Source organism: Lithobates pipiens, unplaced genomic scaffold, assembly GCF_037356315.1.
Source record: "Lithobates pipiens isolate NorthernLeopardFrog02 unplaced genomic scaffold, aLitPip1_a1.2 Scaffold_3, whole genome shotgun sequence".
NCBI lineage: Eukaryota > Metazoa > Chordata > Amphibia > Anura > Ranidae > Lithobates > Lithobates pipiens.
Window position 1 is genome coordinate 164,664,582 of NW_027507790.1, and position 15,719 is coordinate 164,680,300.

General features: G+C 44.6%; 1 protein-coding gene across 2 annotated transcripts in view; it reads right to left on the reverse strand.

The window, feature by feature from the left end:
• Nucleotides 1-15,719, reverse strand: part of XRCC4 (X-ray repair cross complementing 4) — a 577,202-nt gene that overhangs the window by 481,239 nt on the left and 80,244 nt on the right. The gene's annotated exons all lie outside the window — the stretch shown is intronic.

The window sequence follows — 15,719 nt, forward strand, 5'->3', positions numbered from 1 at the left end:
GACAGCGTCCGAATCCCTGAACCATATCAAGTACAATTTTGGAAAAGGCCCATCAGGGCCGATTTGGGGTATGGAGGTCCCACGACAAGTCAGGTGACCGACTGAGACTTCTTGGCCCTGGACTTGCCTTGCCATGACCACAAGGGGGACACTGGGCGACTCTCGTCCATAGGGATGTTGGGGGCGTGAGGTTCCATAGAAAGCAAACCCAGATTCTGGAGCAATTCCTCACCAGACTGGAAATCAGTGAAGTAGTGGGTTTTACCCTTGTAGGCGAATGTCAATCTGAAAGGAAAAGACCATCGATACTTGATGCGGTGATCGATAAGTTGAGTCAGAAGCGGTTTTAGTGTCCTCCTCTTTTGGATCGTCGATGGAGCTAGGTCCGCGAAAATCTGGATCGAGTGTCCCGCCATAGAAATGTCTCCCCTCTGTCTTGCTTCCAACATTAATCTTTCTTTAATCCGGTAAAAGTGAGGTTTGACTATCACATCTCGCGGTAGTCCATCCGCTCATGGGGCAGTCAGGGCTCTGTGGACCCTGTCCAGCTCTAGCTGATGGGGGGAGATATCCGGGAACAATTCCATCATCAGGGCGTGGATCGATTCTTCTAAATTCGTCTCTGTATCTGGGAGGCCTCGTACTCGAAAGTTGTATCTCCGAGATCTGTTCTCCAGATCCTCGATCTTTGCGTTCGCTTGGTCAAGTTGATCTTGGAGAGATGTAATCATTCTAGAGTTCTGGTTCACACGCTTCACCGTACCATCCATTTTAGACTCAATGGTGTCTAGCCTTTCTCCAATGTTTTGAAAGTCGTTTTTCATGGCTGTTGTAATTACATCACATGCTTTGGACAGTTCTTGTTGCAACAGGGCAAAAAATCTGGCCAACAGGACAGTGTCCCCCGAGTAATTTGCGTTTTTTTTTTACACTGTATGTAGCTGGTTGCTAAGGAGGGGGCCGGGGAACCAGCCGCGGCATCCCTAACAACCGATGAGTCATTAGCTCTCAGTGGGCTTCCCTGCTGAATGTAAAAAAAAAGAATTTCTGGCTAAAAAAAAAATTGTGAAAAAAAACAGCACAGGGTCCCCCCCAGGTCCATACCAGGACCTTGGGTCTAGTATGGATTTGGAGGGGACCCCCCACGCCATAATTTAAAAATTAAGCAGGAGAAGCCCGGAGGATGAAGATGCGGGAGAAGACGAAGGAATACCGAAGAAAGAAGCAGGGAAGAAGATATTTTTTAATAAAAGACTTGTCAAAAACTGTCTACTGTATTCCTTCGCACTACACTACTTTTTTTTGGTGAATGGGTAGGAGTACAATGTACCCAGCATGCATTCAAATGGGGGGGGGCAGGATCTGGGGGCCCTGCATGGGTGCCCCCAGAGAAAGCGGCTCTACGTGGGGGCACTTGATGAAGAGGAGGAGATAGGAGCTCCGCCACGTCGCCTCAGAAGAAGAGGATTAGGGCTGCTCTGTGCAAAACCCTTGCATAGAGCAGGTAAGTATAGCTTGTTTGTTATTTAAAAAAATTAAAATAAATGAACCTTTACAATCACTTTAACTTGCCAGGTCCAGATATGCATTTACTACTCAAATAAAGTAATGTTAAAAAAAAACACAAACACACATCACAGATGATAAGAATTTCAGCAGTTTAGAACAATATCTTCTTCTAGTAAAAGTTTTGCTAGTCTTGCCACACGCCCAATTTAGTATAATGAGTTGTTTTCTCTGATCAAAGGTAAGATGATTATCCATAAAGATTGTGAGAGTGATATGTTTTTGAAGATCAAACTCAAGTGTCAGGTGTATTGCAATGCCACAGACAGTAATCCAATACAGGAAAAAAAGGAAGATAGATTTAGAAGATAAGGAAAATCCCCTAAACATATGGGCTTAGTGATCTTTTGATGTATTGTTGGACCAATTTTAAAATCCCCTCATAATAACTATTACCATATTATTCCCAAAACAAAAATTAAACTAGCTTTGCATCTTAAACCTGTTAACTTTGTGAATGTGCCAATGACCAAATATTTATTGTACAAATAATGCGATACAAAACTCGGTCTTATACCTTATAAATAATGCAAACTGATTCTCAACTGAGGCAATATAACCCCCAACCTTAAAGGAAGAATCGGGCTCACGTTAATGGCTTGACGCACTTGAGGCTGCATTCCCACTGAGTGTTTCAAAGTTGCGCATTTTTACCGTGGTTTTGGCATGTTTTTGCTGCGATTTTGTTCAGGTCACCAATGTAAAAGGCAGAAAAAGGCCTGTATCTGCCTCAAAGAAGAAGGCGGTGGTGACAGCGACGAACGAGAAGACCGGGCCAACGAGAGTAAAAGAGCTATAAGAAGATAGCAGAGGCCCGGCAAGAAGAACCGAAGAGTGGGACAAGACCCCGAAGTCGGAAGAAGACCCCCGGATAGCGGCGACGTCGAAGAAGAAAGCCGGGCTCCTCCGCTAGTAAAAGAGCTAGCAAAAGAGCAGAAGATAGTGGAGGAGTCCAGTGAGAAGACCCCCCAAGACGGACGAAGACCCCCCGGAGCTACCTAATAAATTATTTTAAAAACTTGTGTTGTGTTTTTTTTTATTTACACTTTTTTCACCAGGTGAATGGGTAGGGGTACATCGCCGGTATCTGGGGCCCCCTTATTAAAGGGGGCTCCCAGATTCCCATAAGCCCCCCGCAGAGGCCGACAACCAATGGCCAGGGTTGTCGGGAAGAGGCCCTTGTCCTCATCAACATGGGGACAAGGTGCTTTGGGGTGGGGGAGCAGCAGGGCCCCCCCTTCCCCAAAGCACCCCCCCATGTTGAGGGTACGCAGCCTGGTACGGCTCAGGAGGGGGGGGGGGGCGCTCGCTTGTCCCCACCCCCTTTCCTGAGCTGCGTGCTTGGAAAAGGGTCTGCTAAGGACTTTGGGGGGACCACCACACCGTTTTTTTCGGCCTAGGAGTTTGCCTTTAAATCCATACCAGGTGACGGGGCTAGTGTCAATCTCGCCGATGGAGGCAGCGGCATTCACTTCCTGCGCTAGTTCCGTCTACCTGGAGCCACGTTCAAAATGAATGGACTTTACTCCGTGTCTGGGCAAGTCCGTTCATTTCAAAAGTCCGGCAGACTAGCACACAGACTTTTGGGAAGAAAGAGTCCGCCGGACAATCCGCCCGTATGTGGGCTCCGGCGGATAGTCTGATGTGTGTACGCGGCATTAGCCTATGTTAAAGTTATACTGTTATCTAGCAATTTATCTGCTATTTTTTTCCAAAATGTATTGAACTTTGTTCATTCACAGACATCTTCAACAGTAACCTTAAAAAATCCTAGATACCCCTCTGGAGAAGATTCAATATTCTCTATGGCAGACTCTGGCACATACATGAGTCAAGAGTAACAGGCAGTTTAAAACCTAATGCACACTAGTAGCTTTTTTTCATTGAACCCTTCTGTCAGACGGGCTACCGTACACTCGGGCCAGCGAGGCCAATGATGGCTAGTTTCTAATGAACCAGCCGATGTCACCTGATATTCAGCCCATGCATACGAGGTTTATGAATCTATGCACACTGGGCTTTCAAAAGAGAAATACTGGTTTCATAAAAAAAATAAAAAATGAGACGTGCCTACAAAACATGAAGACCGTGAACGGAGTAGTTCGCTGCGAGGCTGAGCCAAGTACCGATTCAGACATCTGTGTGGATCCCAACCATATGGACCGGCTCTGTGATGTCAGCTGACAGCAGGCTTTATCACTCCTGTGATCTCAAGGAGAAGTACAGTCAAAAAAAGCTTTGCCTATACTTCTCTTTTAATAAAAGCCAGTTCCTCTGGCAGAAAAAAAAAAGTGTATAGAGTGATTTTTTACAAATGTTAGGAAAATTTTGTGTTTTTTGTCTGCCAGAAAACTCCTCTCAAAAACGCAATCCAAATGGGTTTTTTCTGCCTCCAAAGGCCGAGCTTAAAATATGCCGCTAAACGTCCTAACGTGCATGGACATATAGGAGAACACGGAGCCGCGTCTACAGGCAAAATGCAAAACACCAGTAGAAATTGCTTTTTTTAAGCCCAGTGTGAATGGATCCTAATATGAACCCAGATTCTAAGGAAAAGAGAGTCCTAAAACCGAAGCATTTCGAATGTGTGCATGGTAGCCAATCCACCGTTAACTTCAGCTTTTTAAACTGAGCTTATAGCTATGCAGAGTTGCGCCAGATTTTGCATGCTCCAGTCTTAGTAAATCTCTCCCTATTTAGAAATCCAGTGTAACTACCCATACGGAAAGAAGACTGCACAGTATAAAGACTTTGATATATGTTGTAATCGTAAGATATTCCTCCCATTGTACAGGGCGCTGAATCCTATTGGTAAATATTACAGTTGCAAAGGATTTAGCTGCTTGGAAAATGTAGTCCAAAATGCAATTCTTTATGTAAAGGACTCAGGAGAGAGTTAGACATTGTTTAATCATGTAAGCATCAAGGTTTATAAAACCATATATCCTATACCTTTTTCTCTACTTTTTTATAATACAGAATTTTGTACTTGTACAAGATATGTTTTGTTTCATCACTGCCTTGACTGCGTCTATACTTGATATAGGATTCTAAGCTATAGAATAATTGTATTTAACCGCTTAAGGACCGCCTCCTGCACATTTACCTCGGCAGAATGGCACGGCTGGGCACATCAACATACAGGTACATTGCCTTTAAGTGCCCAGCAGTGAGCGACGCGCTCGCGACCCGGTCCTGAGCTCCGTGACCGTGGCAGTGGGACCCGTGGACCCAATCGCCGCTGGTGTCCTGCAATCGGGCCACAGAGCTGAAGAACGAGGAGAGGTAAGTGTAAACAAACCTCTCCCTGTGCTTCCTAGTGTGGCTGTCACCAATCGTCTGTTCCCTGTTATAGGGAAAGACGATTAGTGACGTCACATGCCAAGCCACGCCCCCAACAGTAAAAAAAAAACACACACGTCACACATAACCACTCCCCGCCCCCTAGTGCTTAACTCAGGAATCAGGGAATTTAAATAGCACTGATTGCTGTATAAATGACAATGGTCCCAAAAATGTGTCAAAAATGTCCGATGTGTCCGCCATAATGTAGCAATCACAATAAAAATTGCTGATCACCACCATTACTAGTAAAAAAAAAAATATTAATAAAAAATGCTATAAAACTATCCCCTATTTTGTAAACGCTATAACTTTTGTGCAAAGCAATCAATAATCGCTAATTGCGATATTTTTTTTACTGAAAATATGTAGAAGAATATGTATCGGCCTAAACTGAGGAAAAACATTTTTTTATATATATTTTTTGGGGATATTTATTATAGCAAAAAGTAAAAAATATAGCATTTTTTTTCAAAATGGTTGCTCTATTTTTGTTTATAGCGCAAAAAATAAAAACCGCAGAGGTGATCAAATACTACCAAAAGAAAGCACTATTTGTGGGGAAAAAAGGATGCCAATTTTGTTTGGGAGCCACGTCGCACACCACGCAATTGTCAGTTAAAGCGACGCAGTGCCGAATCGCAAAAAGGGGCCTGGTCCTTTGGCTGCAAATTGGTCCAGGGCTTAAGTGGTTAAAAAGGCATGTGTTTTATCTCTATATTTTTTTTCAATTTCCAAAAAATAAATAAATAAATTCACAAAAAAAAAAACTCCTCTGTGTACAACCAGCTTAGTATGATACTGCTGTAGTTTCTTTGGGGCAGTGATTTCACCCCTTTCTTATTCATTTTTTTATCTGTATTATGGTTATTATTTAGCATTTGTTCTACCCATATATCCATTCCATGTGATGTGAGACAATCCTGATTCCTGAAGAGCATTCAACTCAAGAAGACAGAAAGTATGAAGATCATAGCTTTAAAATGTCAGCAGGGTCATTAGATAAAATAAATCACATACAGTGGCAGACAATCTTGAGGTCAAAAGAGCAGAATTTAGCATAGTTTACAACATGCAACAAAATGAAAGTTACACAGACAAACATAAAGCAAACACTGTCTCCTAGAAACTTGGGACATGCATGACCCTAGAGGATGACCTGTCACATTTTACAGGATTTAAACATTTGAGAAAATCTATGGGGAAAGGCTGCAAGCATGAATAGCAATATGTGCTTTATTAACCACTTCAGCCCCCGACCATTTGGCTGCCCAAAGACCAGAGCGTTTTTTGAGATTCGGCACTATGTTGCTTTAACCACTTCCTGACCGGGGCACGCCAATGTACATCAGCAGAATGGCATGGGCAGGCAAATTGGCCTACAGGTGCGTCCATTTGTATTTGCAGCTCTGCCATCGTGTGGCGCCGGCGGCGGCAGCGGCGCGTGCACCTGCCAGTCGGGACCCCCGTGAGTCCGGTTGCGGGTCCCATGGACTCGATCGCCACGGGGATACCAGTGATCGTCTCACGGGGAGGCTGAACTGCTGTTTACATCGGCATCTCCCCATTCTGCCTAGCAAGAAGTGACACTGATCTCTGCTCCCTGTGATTGGAGCAGAGATCAGTATTCACTAACACACAGCCATGCCCCCCACAGTTAGTAACACGCCCCGGGACACACTTAACCCCTACACTGCCACCCCCTGGTTAACCCCTTCACTTCCAGTGTCATTTACACAGGAATCAGTGTATTTGTATAGCACTGATTGCTGTAAAAATGACAATGGTCCCAAAAATGTGTCAAAAATGTCCTATGTGTCCGCCATAATGTCGCAGTCACAATAAAAATTGCTGATCGCCACCATTACTATTAAAAAAAATTATTAATAAAAATGCCATAAAACTATCCCCTATTTTGTAAATGCTATAAATTTTACGCAAACCAATCAATAATCGCTTATTGTGATTTTTTTTTACCAAAAATATGTAGAAGACTACGTATCGGCCTAAACCAGGGGTCTCAAACTGGCGGCCCTCCAGCTGTTGTGAAACTAAGTCCCATGAGGCATTGCAAGGCTGACAGTTACAAGCATGACTCCCACAGGCAGAGGCATGATGGGACTTGTAGTTTCACAACAGCTGGAGGGCCGCCAGTTTGAGACCCCTGGCCTAAACGGAGGGAAAAAAATGTTTTTTATTATATTTTTGGGGGATATTAATTATAACAAAAAGTAAAAAAAAAATGTTTTTTTTTCCAAATTAAAAACGCAGGGGTGATCAAATACCACCAAAAGAAAGCTCTATTTGTGGGAAAAAAAGGACGTCAATTTTGTCGCATGACCACGCAATTGTCAGTTAAAGCGACACAGTGCCGACTCGCAAAAAGTGGTCTGGTCTTAAGCCAGCAAAATGGTCCGGTCTGAAAGTGGTTAACTTACAATTGCGCGGTCGTGCGACGTGGCTCCCAAACAAAATTTATGTCTTTTTTTCCCCATAAATAGAGCTTTCTTTTGGTGGTATTTGATCACCTCTGCATTTTTTATTTTTTGCACTATAAACCAAAAAAGAGCGACAATTTTGAATAAAAAAAACTGCAATATTTTTTACATTTTGCTCTAATAAGTATCCCCAAAAAATATATAAAAAAAACATTTTTTTTCCTCAGTTAAGGCCTATATGTAGTCTTCTACATATTTTTGGTAAAAAAAAAGAAAAATCGCAATAAGCGTTTATTAATTGGTTTGCGCAAAAGTTATAGAGTCTACAAAATAGGGGATAGTTTTAAGGCATTTTTATTAATATAATTTTTTTTTACTAGTAATGGCGGCAATCTGTGTTTTTTATCGTGACTGACATTATTTCGGACAGATCGGACACTTTTGGTGCTATTTTGGGACCATTCACATTTATATAACGATCAGTGCGATTAAAAATGCACTGATTACTCTGTAAATGTGACTGGCAGTGAAGTTAACCACTAGGGGGCGCTGCAGGAGTTAACTGCGTTCTAGGGTGTGATTCTATCTGTGAGGGGGAAGGGGCTATGTGTGACAGGATACTGATCACCACTCCCGATCACAGAGAGCTGTGATCAGTGTCAGTGTCACCAGGCAGAATGGGGAAATGCTTGTTTACATCAGCATTTCCCTGTTCTTCCTCTCCGTGAGACGATCGCTGGTAACCCACATTCGCGGAGCTTGCGGCGGGCGCTCGAGCCCACAATGCCGCGTCTTAAAGGGCAACGTGTAGGAAAGTTAATATGCCTGTACATGCCCTTCTGCCGACATATATTGACGCAAGTCAAATAGTCAAAGTAAAGTGGTTGTAAACCTCAGACATGCAATATATGAACAAAGCATATCACTATCTAGTGTGTATTTGTTTCATTTAAGAGCACTAAGGCCGGGTTCACACCGCTGCGATGCGGGAACGCCGCGAATCCGCGGCGTTTTCCCGCATCGCATTACTCCCGCCGGCAAGTCACACTGCCCTATGCGGACGGCTGGGAGTGTCAATGATATGTTAATGACACCCCCAGATCCGTCCGCATATCGCAGTGCGATCTGCCGACTCGCACAGGAATCGGATCGCATGGTGTGAACCCCCATGCGATCCGATTCTGTTGCGGACCAAAAAAAGGGTCCCGTGCGAGTTTGCTGCGGGAGTGATGCGAATTCAGCCATACTATCTGTATGGCTGAACTCGCATCGCTACGGAGATCGGATGTGATTTGCGGTGCGAATCACATTCGGATCTCCCCCCGCAGCAGTGTGAACCCAGCCTAAATGTCACTTTTGTCTGCTGCTTTGTTCCTCTGTTATCAGCATGAATCACTTCTGACAAATTTTTCCTGACACCAAGAGAAAAATGGTGACAGTCTCAGCTCTGTCCCTGTGTGTTGTTTTAAGGGGGGGGGGGTCATCAGGTGCTATTGACAAAACTTAATTAAACAAGCTGAGGTTAGAAGCCGATTTCTTTCTATGTGGAAGTGAGCACTCGCCAGCTTTAAAAAATAAACCCCTTACTGTCCAGGAGATTTCCAATTGATCTCAATTTGTGATAAAATCTCTACTGTCCAGCTATCTTTTCTATCAAATCAGCACATTTACTATTTTCTTTTTCGGACCCTGTAACAGCTGACAAATTCACTAATCTTCTTTCTGAAGCCCACCTAACCACCCCCTCCCTGAACCAAATGATTCTCTCACAGCTGAACCAAATGATTCTCTCACAGCTAAACAGTCACCCTCCTAGTCTATGCAATGTTCTCTAACTCAGATGTTCAATCTCTCCAATCATCTCTTTCCCTCCCCTCTCAAACACATACTAGTCACTGCCATACTTAAAATAAATTGGATTTTTGTACCCTGCTCTAGTGTCTGTCGATGAGCTCAGGAAATGGATTTTACCTTGAGTACAAAAATTCTATTTTCTCTTTCCTTCATCCACGGACACAGCGCCTCCTTAATCTTGACAACTGGGATTTCCAAAAGCACTGCCAAAGAAAAATGAGGGGTGGGCAAAATAACCCAAGACTAACCACAAGAGCCCTAACCAGGACACAGGAGCCTTAATCGGGTCACAGGAGCCCCATCTGAAATAAAAAATATTTAAAGAAAAAACCCCCCCTTATAGGGAAACCTACTTTTAAACAGCAGCCTACAAAACCTTGCGGCCAAAAGAAGCATCCGCAGATGCCAAAATATCTACTTTATAGAATTTAGTGAAGGTATGCACTGATGACCAAGTGGCCGTCGTGAAAATCTGTGATATTGATGTTTGATGACGGAAGGCCCAAGAAGTACCTAGCTCCCGAGTAGAATGCGCTGTGACAGGGAAAGGAGGAACCCGACCCTTAACAGAATAGGCCTGAGTCACAGTCTGCTGTCTGATCCATCTGGAGATGGTAGCCGAAGAAGCGGCCAGCCCTTTCCTTGGTCCTTGTGTAACCAAAAAAATAAATCTGACCTCCCTAAGGACTCAGTGGATTCCAGATATACCCAAATCGCACAAGCCACATCCAAGGTATGCAAAGCAAATTCCTTGGGATGAGCCGGCTTGGGACACAGATGGCAACACAATGTCCTCTATCAAATGGAAGTCAGAGACAACCTTGGACAAAAATGACAGACAGGGACAAAGAACCACTTTATCCCTATGGAGTACTAAATAGGGACGACGGGATAATGCCGCCAACTCCGAAACCCTGCAGGCTGAGATAATAGCCACCAGGAATGCCATCTTCTGGGACAATGTAGGCAAGGGAATCTCCCAACTATTCTCGAATGAAGATTTCTGGAGAACCAGTAGCACCAAGTTTAAATCCCATAGCGGTAAAAGAGACCGTACAGGCGGAGCCACATGCCGGACTCCTTGAATGAACGAACTAAAGAGTGAGTGGCTAGGGGTCACTGAAAGAAGACTGCTAAGGCAGACACCTGGCCCTTGATGGTGCTCAAAGCCAACTTCTGCTCAATGCCCTTTTGAAGGAAAGATAAGATCCGAGCCACAGAAAAGGATCGAGGACGAACGCCAATCGACTCACATCAAGAAATGTGCGCTTTCCACGTACGATGGTATATCTTACTAGGAGTCGACTTCTTCGCCTTCACCATAGTAAGGATCACTGATCCCAACAGACCTCTATCTCTCAGTATCTAGCTTTCAATGGCTAGGCCATTAAAACCAGTTACTGTAAAGCAGGATGGAAGCTCAGCCCTCGGTACAACTGGTCCTCTTTTAGAGGTAGCTTCCAAGAGACATTCATGGCCACCGGAAGACTTTCGCCCTCGGTCCTTCGTAGGCACCGCAGAAGAGGAAGGCGTTAGCCCCGCAGTGACACTACGATGCCTGCGGCGTCAACCAGAGGAACTTGCGAGATTTCCACGAGCCTCAGTTACTTCCCATTGAACTGAACCTGCTGAAGGGGCCGACATTTGAGAAGAAAAACTACTGACCTGGTCAGCATTCACTCCAGAGTCAGACCCAGGTAGCCCAATTTCCTGGACAGGGCTAGAGGGGACCTTGGGTAGTTCGGATGTCACCCGAACCTTTACAGGAATTATACCCACACAAGGAGACACAGGGCACCCCCCCCCCCCGAAATGGACAAATTCTGCCCCCCTTCTTTGGTACCCCGAAAAAGGTTCAATCCGTGGAACTCCTTGACAATCTCGAAGGAGGTCCATGAATCTGGAAATCAGCGAAGATGTCCACCCACTCCAGCAATGGGTGAGGGCAGATCTTCGTGCTGAAGGAGTCTTGTCAGTGGATCCAGAGAAGCCTGGACTAGGCTTACCAGACTAAGACTGCTTGGAACTTCCCGGGGAAGACTTGAGAGATGTTTCCTTTATCTGCCGTCCCGGGAGCCCGGAAGAATTTTATGGGCTGAGAAGGAAGGCAAAGAGGCTCCTTGCCTTTCCTAGATTGAGGCAGGAATGTACTTTTTTCCCCTGTGACGCCCTTAATGATATCATCCAGGGTAGCCCCAATCAGGCAGTCGCTTTGAAAAGGCAGATCAATGAGAGCTTTTTTAGAGGCTTGGTCTGCCAACTAATCCTTAAGTAACGGCACACATCTAATCACCACCACTGAAACAGAAAGCTTGGACAGCACAGGAGCTGCATCCAAGGCTGTATCACAAATATACTGTAGCCCATGGACCAACTGGTCCACTAAATCAACATAAGCAGGGAATCAGGGTCTGGGAATCTGCTCACTACCCAGACCCTGGTGCAAAAGCTTAGCCCATTCAGTTTGGGCCTACGACATCAGGGCCGGGGCCAAGATTGGACGCAATGTCGACCCAACCACAGTAAGCATGCTGCGTGCCACAGCCTCCGCTTTCCTATCAGCCGGGTCCCTAAAGGACGGGGATTCCTCTACTGGGAGGATGGTTGCTTTCTTCAAACTGGAAACAGGAGGGTCCACCACTGGTGGGGTAGTTCACATTTTTAACAGCGAATCTTCAAAGAAGTAGTGTAATGAGAAACGTTTGGGGAGCACAAAGGGTGATTTTGGTTGTTTCCATTCCTTATAGGTAAACCCATCAAAATAAGGCAAATAAGGAAACACCCTTGGTGTGCGAGGTGACTTATGTGTACCAAAGGACACAGCTATGTCTGTGGCCCTGTCAGCTGCATCCCCCATTTTTAGAGTCTCCCATACCGCAGTAACAAGTGTGCGTCAGCCAGCGCTTTTTCACTCACTGCTGAGACCACAGAGGACTTATCCTCACTATTGGACGGGTCAGGGGGCGAGATATTAAACCACCCTGGACGGGCTCAAAATCAGATGAGACCGACAGAGCAGGGGAAGGTGGGGGACGCTTCCTCCCGGGTCTTTGCCCACACGCTACTTCCACCAGGGATACTGATGACTCAAGGACTGCCATCAGTGCAACCATGTGAAGCTGGGGTTCCGAGGGACCTGCCATCTCCATGAGGGTATCAGTGGGTGAGATGTGACCCTGAGGCTCCATAAGGAAGAAGACCCTGTAGTACAAAGGAACTTTGGCACCACTAAGGGACACCCCAATGACCAGGTAACCTATCAGCAGAGAGGGCGATACACAAGGACCCCCAAAGACTCACCCTACCAAATGGAGGAGCACCACAATTCAGACCCAGCAACACCAATGCTGGTGTCCATTTCATATATCCCGGGACAGGAAGAGAAGCACAGGGGAGGAAGAGGAAGAGGAAGAGTTCTGGTATCTCCACGAGGTTCTGGCTGTCTCTAGCTTCTAGACTAACGAAAAATGGCTGCAGTGACATCATCGACTACACAAACATGGCCACCAGCAGGAGAAAAGCCAGACCAACGGAAAATGGCCACTGTGATGTCATCAGACCACCCAAAAATGGCAGCCAGTCATTTGACATGCTGAAGCATGCTTCCAGGATCCCCTATCTGTCATGGCCAACCTAGCGCATAGCTGTGGTCTGTATGCGCTTGCTGGCTGGACTAGGGAGACCACTGGATCTAGATTATCCAGCCTGTTGCCCAAGTTCGGCAGTTGATTGCAGATCTCCCAGGAGAAAATGCATGGAAAAAAAGACAAAAAGTAAAAATTTGCTAGGACCAAAAGATCCCAGCAAGGAGCTAGGTCCTTACTCCTGAATAGACAGAAATAAACTAAAAAGCTAAAGCAGGGAGGGGGTTATATACTGACTGAGGACAGCTACGGGCGTAGCCAGGTGTTTTTTGTTCTTCTCAGGCCGCGTACACACGCGGGGACTGTTCGGCCAACTTTGTCCGCTGAACAGTGTTTCGGCGGACAGTCCGCCCGTGTGTGGGCGTTCAGCGGACAGTTTCAGCGAACAGTCCGCTGAACAAGGTTTTTCGGAATTTCCGAAAAACTGTCCGCTGAAACCTTGTTTCAGCGAACAGTTCCCTCGTGTGTAGGCTTGTTCGACAAACTAAGTTCCGCGCATGCTCAGAAAGGCTTTACACGCCGAAAGTTATAATGCAGTGTATAGGACGTCGTATTTTTCGTCCCGTCGTACGTGCCGTTCACGTCATCGCGCACGGTTTCAGCAAACTGTTCGTACGTCGTGTGTGGCCATGTCCGTCCATGCTAATTTTGAGCGGACTGTTTGCCGAAACTGTTTGACGGACAAAGTTGGCCGAACAGTCCCCGCGTGTGTACGCGGCCTTAGTCCTCTTAGTCCTACTCCTGCAGAGGCGGTATAACCCAATGGTCAAGATTAAGGAGACGCTGTGTCTGTTGATGAACAAAAGAGAAATAACCTTTTCCCCCCAGGAGGATATATGTTACTCAATTTCCTTGTCTTATGTTATAGTCCTCTGACACCTGAATGTATAATTGCATATTGTGTATGTTTTCCAAACATTACTGTCTCACTATAAGAACTGCTTTGTCATTAATTTCAATATATGGATTGTATCATGCCATATTTTTTCAATAAAGACCAACGGTGTTTGTTAAAAAAATAACCTCTTTAGAGCTCCATCAATTTGAACAACTTACAACCCATCTTTATGCTCCCATTTGCCTCTAAACTTCTCGAGCACCTTGTCTACAATTTTCTATGCTTCTAACCCCACCAATATAACAACCCTCAGACCTATAACAACCTTCAGGCCACCATATTCCAAGGACAATTCCCCTGTAAAACGTACTTAACTAAACTACTAAAACCAATGGCCACTACTCTATACTAATACTCTTGGACCTTTCCACTGCCTTCAATACAGGTCACCATGCACTGCTCCTGAGAAAACGCCACTAATTCAATTGGCTTCTCTGACTCTGCACTTCCTGGTTCTCCTCCTACCTACTTCAGCACACCTTCAGTGTCTCCTACAACTCCTCCCCTCCTCTTCCTTTTTCCTTTGGGGTCCCCCAAGGCTCTGCCCTTGAGCCCCTTCTATTCTTGAGAAATAGGAAGAAGGGGGCACCCACAATGCCACATCCGTAATGTATCAAGGGAAAACAAAGATGTTACCAAATAGATATCAACAGGTCGGACATTTAAGGCATGGAAGCAAATAGGAAAGTAGGAAAAAAATATTTATCTTATTGAAAAATACAATATCATAACAGTGTTCAAAACAATATAAAAATGAAATTATATAATTTGTACAGTGAACCCTTGTGCGTCGCGTCTACGTGTTTTGCCGTAAAGGCTTCCTCGGGACACGGAAAAAGGTTCAAAGACGTAGCAAGAGAGAACAATAAATCTCACTATCTGAAATGAGATATATCAGAGTTAAAATTCAAAAACAAAGCATATATATATAAACTTTGCATTGTATGTCACATTTAAAAAGCATGTGCTCAACTATCCAGAAAGCAGGGAGGCAAAAATCAAAATCAAAAATGATGGAGAAAAAAAAATTATATATAAAGTGAATATACCTTCAAATGAGCTGTGCCTCAAGTACAAATGTCATAGCAACCAGGACAGATTCAAATATATGGAGCGGTCAATCACGCTGTGATAGAGTGGACAGCAAGTGCCACATTCTGATGAGTACTAACATAAAAAAAGATTTTTTTTATTTACATTTTTTTATATTTTTTTTTACTTCCCTATTTGCTTCCATGCCTTAAAAGTCCGACCTGTTGATATCTATTTGGTATCATCTTTGTTTCCCCTTCTATTCTTATCCCTGGGATAGTTGAGAATCTCCCATGGCTTCCAATACCATCACTATGCCAACAATACACAAATCTTTCTCTCTACTCCTCAGCTCACCCTTTTAATCATCTCATACATCACAAATTTCCTGACTGACGTAGCAGTATGGATGTCACACTACTTCCTCAAACTTAATCTGTCAAAAACCAAGCTCATAATATTTCCTTCTCGTACCATCAAGATCAATAGCAGAATTATCAGTTCCTCCACCTATACCAGGGTGCTAGGTGTAATCCTGGACTCTGGCTTCTTCTTTGGACCTCACATCCAATCACTTACTAAATCTTACTGCCTTAACCTCCACAGAATCTCCAAAATGGGTCCCTTTATAATTACTCTTTAGTCTATCTTGAATTCTGCTGCTAGACTGTCCCTTACCAATCAATTCATGGATGCCTCTATGGTTTTCCTTCTACTGACTTCTGAATGCTCAACGTTTAAAATTCAAAATGTTAATATCACTCAAATAATCCACTCTGCTCCTCTCAAGACCTCTCCCTAGCTCCCTCATCACCAGCTGCCATGCTCGCTTCCATAGCCTCTCCAGAGCCTCTTCCAACCTCTTGAACTCTCTACTCATATATTTCTGCCTATCTCATACTGTGTCTGCCTTTAGTCAATTCCTGAAAACACTTTCTCTTCAGA